This window comes from Myotis yumanensis, unplaced genomic scaffold, assembly GCF_028538775.1.
Source record: "Myotis yumanensis isolate MYYU_CA2020_CCGP unplaced genomic scaffold, mMyoYum1.0.hap1 SCAF_24, whole genome shotgun sequence".
NCBI lineage: Eukaryota > Metazoa > Chordata > Mammalia > Chiroptera > Vespertilionidae > Myotis > Myotis yumanensis.
Genome location: NW_027223775.1, coordinates 6,038,379 through 6,045,140, shown reverse-complemented (window position 1 = coordinate 6,045,140; position 6,762 = coordinate 6,038,379). Strand labels below are relative to the sequence as shown.

The 6,762-nt window shown below is 46.2% G+C and overlaps 1 pseudogene; it reads right to left on the bottom strand.

Moving 5' to 3' along the window:
* Window positions 1-421: 421 nt before the first annotated feature.
* Window positions 422-1,077, bottom strand: LOC139000570 (thioredoxin, mitochondrial pseudogene; annotated as a pseudogene).
* Between the last annotated feature and the right edge of the window lie 5,685 nt (window positions 1,078-6,762).

Genomic DNA, 6,762 nt, shown 5'->3' with positions numbered 1-6,762 from the left:
CCAAGTTGTTATTTTTATTTTGTTAATTTTTGACTATCCTATTTCCACTATGTAAAAAGTTGTATCATGTTACTGTGGTTTTTTTTTTTTTATCACATAAAGTTCTTTATTACAGACCTACAAAAAATGAGAGAATTATATATTACTCTCACTTGTTTGGGTTTCTTTTTACAAAACAACAGCAGGAAAGAAAAATTCAGGAGGCAGATGAGCCAGGCACTGGGGTTAGGATCAGAAGGGCCCGGGGAGATGAGGACAAGCTGTGACTGGGCCCAGGCTCTCCAAGCACCTTGGGAGAGCTGTGACAGCCCTAGAGGGAGTAGACACTGAGAGTGTGGGAGACCACTGTCCCCAGCTCAGCAGCAGCATCGTTCCCCTGGCGGCCACCCTGGCAGTCAGCCAGGCTAGAAGCACTGGAGGATCCATGCTTGGAGGCCTGGTCTCCAAACATGGGCCATCAGGGGCCAGACAGAAGGGAGGAGGCGGGAAGGGCCTGCACAGGACTGAGTTCTATCAGGGTCCTTCCAGGACCATGGGGCTCCAGTGGGCAAGAGCATCAGGGTTCTTTCCTGCTTGTCAGGCAATCAGCTTCTTCATGAAAGCCTCCAGCTGATCCTCATCCTTGATGCTCACAAACTTGTCCACCATGTCCCCATTCTTGATGGCCAGCACGGTGGGCACAGCTGACACCTCATACTATATGGCGAGGTCTGTGTGGTTGTCAATATCCGCCTTGGCCATCACCACCTTTACATGCTGCTTGGCCACCACCTTTTCTAACCTTGGCCCCAGGATCTTGCAGGGGCCACACCACTGTGCATGAAAATCCACCACCACGGGTGTCTCACTGTTGACAACTCGATCTTGAAAGTAAGGTCCATCCTGGATGTTGAAGGTTGTTGTGCAGACTCTGGTGGTGTGTAATGGCCGGGCTTGGCTGGATGTTACTGTCAGGTCACCAGGACTGTGTTGTGGGGCCTGCAGCATCCTGGAGATGAGGGGTGCCCACTGACTTTGAGGGGGTTTCCTGGAGATGCCAGAGGCCAGGAACCTCCTCAGGAGAAGTCACTGAGCCATCTCCCTGCAGCGTGAGGTGCACAGCCCGGCCCTCCTGCCTGTCAAGGGCACTTCTATCATGTTACTTTTTATCTAGTTCCAGAGGTTTCTCTGCTTTACTTTCTCCTGCCTCCCTAATCTATCACAAATTACTTTCAAGAAACTCACTATGTCTTCTCTTTTGATTGTAAAGTATAAAATAAGATGCAAAACTACTATTCCCTGGAGCGTTACCTTGGTGTGTTGAGATTATGCTCCTGGCAGTTGTCCAGAGTTTGTTTCAAATAAACTCACAAAAATTATTTATAGTTTTAATGTTTCTTATGCTGACTTATAGGACAGCACAGAATTCTAGAATCTCCCCTTTTCCATTACCTAGGTATAGTAAGCCCTCTAACATTAAATGATTGTAGATATTCCCTTCCTGAGACAATGCCATTGTGATAGGAGCAGAAATAGAATATTGGGGATCAGTGATAATTATAAGAAATACTAGAGGCCTGGTACACGAAATTCATGCACAGGAGGTGGGGTGGTGGAGAGCGAGGGTGGGTGGAGCTTCAGCCAAGCCTGCGCCCTTTCACAGTCTGGGAACCCTCAGAGGATGTCCAACTATATATATATATTTTTTAAATTAAATCTTTATTGTTCTGATTACATTTGTTCCTCTTTTTTTCCCATAACTCCCCTTCTCCCAGTTCCCGCCCCACCCTCTGCCGTCACTCCCCACCCACTGTCCTCATCCATAGGTGCACAATTTTTGTCCATTCTCTTCCCGCATCTCCCATCCCCCCCCCAAGAATAGTCAGTCCATTCCCCTTCTATGTCCCTGATTCATTGTAATCACCAGTTCATTCTGTACATCAGATTATTTATTCACTTGATTCTTAGATTCACTTGTTGATAGATGTATGTTTGTTGTTCACAATTTGTATCTTTACCTTTTTCTTCTTCCTCTTCTTAAAGGATACCTTTCAGCATTTCGTATAATACTGGTTTAGTGGTGATGAAGTCCTTTAGCTTTTCCTTATCTGTGAAGCTCTTTATCTGACCTTCAATTCTGAATGATAGCTTTGCTGGATAAGGTAATCTTGGTTGTAGGTTCTTGGTATTCATCACTTTGAATATCTCTTGCCACTCCCTTCTGGCCTGCAAAGTTTCTGTTGAGAAATCAGCTGACAGTCGTATGGGTATTCCCATGTAGGTAATTGAGTCTCTTTCTCTTGCTGCTTTTAAGATTCTCTCTTTGTCTTTTGCTCTTGGAATTTTAATTATGATGTGCCTTGGTGTGGTCTTCTTTGGATTCCTTTTGTTTGGGGTTCTCTGTGCTTCTTGGACCTGTAAGTCCATTTCTTTCACCAGGTGGGGGAAGTTTTCTGCCATTATTTCTTCAAATAGGTTTTCAATATCTTGCTGTCTCTCATCTTCTGGCACCCCAATAATTCTGATATTATTCTGCTTGAAACTGTCCCAGAGGCTCCTTACACTATCTTCACACTTTCGGATTCTTTTTTCATTTTGCTTTTCCAGTTGGGTGTTTTTTGTCAAATCTTTGGTTTGATTCTTGTGCCCCTCTGGTCTGCTATGGGGTATAACATTCTTTATTTCAGTCCCTGTATGCTTACTTTCTAATTTCTTTATCGTAGCATAGAGGGTCTCATTAGTTTTCGTGAGGCTCTGCTCAAGTTTATAGCAAGCCCTCAAAATTGCGATTCTTAGCTCCATATCCTCCATTTCTGTCATGTTTTTTTGTCTCCGCATCTTTTATGCTTTCTTGGTGCACCCCCTTGTGGTCTTTGTGCGCAGTCTTGTTCTAGCCAAGCCTTAATTGTTGTAGTTAACACTAGAGGGATTTGACCACCAGGCCGACTGGCTGTAGGAATCTGTCCAACTATATTTTTAAAAAATCACCCTGTACTTAATTTTCTCACTCCTTCTTTTAAACTTCCTTCACTCTCACATTCTGTTTCTTCTTTTTACTTAACTATTGGCCTCACCCATTTTAGCATACTTCTCTTTCCTGCTTTCTTTCCCTCCCTCTTTGAACCTCCTGGACCCCTCTTCCTCCCTCCTCCCTTCTTTCCCTTCATTCCCTGTTCTGTCTCCTTCTTACTCCTCCCACCCTTCCCCCCATTCACCTTTCCCTTGTGAACCTGAACCCTGCCTCCCTTCTGCCTTCCCTATTATTACCTCCCTCCCCACCATGTTCACTGGCTTCTCTTTTAAACCTTCCCCTTTCCTCTCTGGGACCTGCTTCCAGCCCCTTCTGAGCGAACTTTGATATTAAAGCTTCCATTCAAGGGTGTTAATCCCCAGCACAAGGCCCAGCCCTGGCCAGGCCTTTGCTGAACCCCCTTCCCTGGCCTTCCTGCTGCTATCCTCCTCCCATTCCCTGCCGGGGACTCCCCAACTTCTAGTCAACCAAGTACACTTAATGTGCCACCAACCTAACCCTGACCAGTGTCTTTGGGGTCCAGCCCTTGGGGATGAAAGCGGTACCCTCCTTAGTGTCTGACTCTGCCCCAGCTAAGCTGCACCTCCACTTCCAGTGCAGGGTGCCCAGCCCAATGAGGGTGGCCAGGGCCCATGTAGCTTGGGTGCTGCTGCTGTGGAGCAGGAGTGTCTCTGCCTGGAAGGCCTTGGACCATCCACCCTTACATCCCAATGGCTCGCACAGGGGGCCACCGCCCTCTTCCCATGTCTGGGCAGGGATCCCTGCTCCATACTGCCTATGGCCTGCCCCTCCTCAGGGACAGCTGCTCCATCCCCCTGCAGTCACCACCCCCTCCTGTGTGCAGCCCCGTATTCCTTTCCTTTTCCATTCCTGTGTCTTTTTCTTGTTCCCTTTCTGTATTTCTCTTTCTCCTCTCAGCCTGTCTACATGCTGGCCTGCCTTCCTCTCCCTCTCCTTTCTTTTCCCTCCTATAGTATGCTATCCTACATACCCCGGGCCTTGCAGCTGCCTGAGCAGGGGGCGGGGATGCACCCTGCTGAACGGTCATTATGTGATGGCATCCCAGACAATTTTCATATTCCTCTATTATTAGTATAGATTTTTCATGCTGTTAACAGTAATTGTTTTTTTCTGATTAAAAAAGGCACATTCTAACCTGACAGGGAGTTGCACACAGGACCTGGGAGCTCACCTGCAAATGCAGCCCATCCTCTCTATCTAGGAGGCGCCTATTATCATGGAACGGTTACCAACCTTGTTGCAGAAACCAGAGGTGCTAGCCCTTTGAATACTCACAGGCCTTTACAAATCCCCAGCCTGAATTACCTGTAAAATGCCCATTTGGCATAACCTTCTGCCTACTTACCCATGTAATCTTTGTCCTTTTACCCAATATAAGAAGCTGGCTGACAGTGGGAGGCAGAGCAGATTTTTGTGGACTACCTGCTGCTCTCCCATACTGCTGGCAATATTGTAATATGCGCTCACATATAATTCAACCTTGTTTCTGCTTAATTGGCTCAAGTAGTGACAGGCAGACCAGATCCATTAATTGTCTGGTTACATATTCTGGTGACCACAAAGGAATGTACTGTGGATCCTGTTTGCTGCCTGGACTGGGGGTTTCCTGGGAATGAGGTCTGGGTTTATTATTTGCAGAACTGCCAGGAATTTTCCTATTTTAAGTCCCAGCCACAGCCTCAGCAATCCCCATCGTCTCACTTGAGACCTCAGTTAAATCAAGCATTTTTGTAAGACAGAAAGAGGAATTGTGTTTGTATGGTTCAAGAAGCATTTGCTGCCTGTCTGGATTTCATTGTTTGGCATGGGAAGCATATATTGTGTAAGGCATGTATTTACTGGTTGAGCTAGATCAGGTCCAGGTGGCAAGAGGTCCTTGTCTGGTCTCTGAGCCCTTAGTCTGATGCACTCTGGGATGAGAGACATTGCTCTGCTACAATGTGTGTGTTTTTAAAAATTTTTATGCAGGGCATTCTGAGGTTTCTGTGGCTGGACAGACAAGAAGCATGGTGTGAAGCTCCTGTCTTTAAGTTGTGCAAACATGTAAATATCCTATACTAGTAGCCCGGTGCACAAAAATTTGTGCACTCAGGGTGGGGGTGTCCCTCAGTTATTAAACATTTATCGGCACGACACTGACCACATTGGTGGTGGTGGTGGTCTTGTCAGAATGAGTTATATTATGAAGATGAAAATCTACTTAAACAGATTTGATGTAGATATTTTCAAAGATGGAAGAATTGTCCCTGTCAACTATTTTAGCTGATTCATATTTTCACTAATTGTCATCATTGCAAAGTTTTCAGTCCCCATATGGATTGCTGGATATAATAGGTCATGCGCTGTCCCTGTCCTTTGTAGTCTTTGTTGCCTTAAGGACTCTAGTTTTCCATTTATATGTTTAAGTACCAACCTTATCAGCTTAAAAATGTAAGCTTTTAACACTGCTCTCTCTGTTCCATATCCTTCCAATGAAAAGTGGAGTTGGGTTGCAGCACAGGAGAGAAATTCAGAAGGGGAATATTGAAGTAATGACTGCAGTAGGAGAAGAGGGAACCTATTTCCCTGGCCACAGGTGCTGGCGACTGGACCAAAGGTGGGCGGCTTCTTCTTCTGGCAGCTTCTACTTCTTCTGTGCTTCCAGGGAGGGCAGTCAGTTATGTGTATATGTGTGTGCATGCAAACATATGCTTGTACATGTGTGTATGTGGAAATCTGCTGGGCAAGTCAAAACCATAGAAGAGTTGCCCCCTGTCTCTTGAATCTTCCAGAATATCCCCCACTTTTTTATTCTATCACTACTGGAGAGTCAGTATTTGTAGCCAGCCAGCCAGTAACTCTCTCATTGTCTATTTCTGACTTCTTCTTTCCCTGTCTGTTTTCCAACCCCTAATCATATTTCCACCTGGATGCATCATATTTACTCCCAATGTGCTGTATAGAGAAGGAGTCAGGATGCTGTCTTCCCATGAATAGCACTCAGTAACAAACCAATTGCATTTTAGTTGGGCAATGCCCCTACCCACCCTGCATTTCTGTTTCCCTTTTTGTTTGTTGGATTGTTCTGCTTTTCCTTCTCCTCACCCCACCACCCTTGGATCGTAATGTAAAATTACCATGTCAAGAAATTATTAAAAATACAGGTACTTTGAAAAAAAAATACAGGTACTTCCCGATCACCGGAGGGGGGAGAGAGGAGGCCAGGGAAGAGGCAGCTGCTGGCAGCCCATGATCTACATGGCAGCACGTAGCAGCCAGGTCCCAGTCTCATGGGTTTTACCCGCGCAGTTTGAAAGGTGCTTGTGATCTATGTGGCAGCATGTAGCGGCCAGGACCCAGTCTCATGGCTTTTACCTGCACAGTTTGAAAGGTGCTCATGATCTATGTGGCAGCATGTAGCGGCCAGGATCCAGTCTCATGGCTTTTACCTGCACAGTTTGAAAGGTGCTCGTGATCTGTGTGGCACCATGTAGCGGCCAGGACCCAGTCTCATGGCTTTTACCTGCACAGTTTGAAAGGTGCTCGTGATCTATGTGGCAGCATGTAGCGGCCAGGACCCAGTCTCATGGCTTTTACCTGCACAGTTTGAAAGGTGCTCGTGATCTATGTGGCAGCATGTAGCGGCCAGGACCCAGTCTCATGGCTTTTACCTGCACAGTTTGAAAGGTGCTCATGATCTATGTGGCAGCATGTAGCGGCCAGGATCCAGTCTCATGGCTTTTACCTGCACA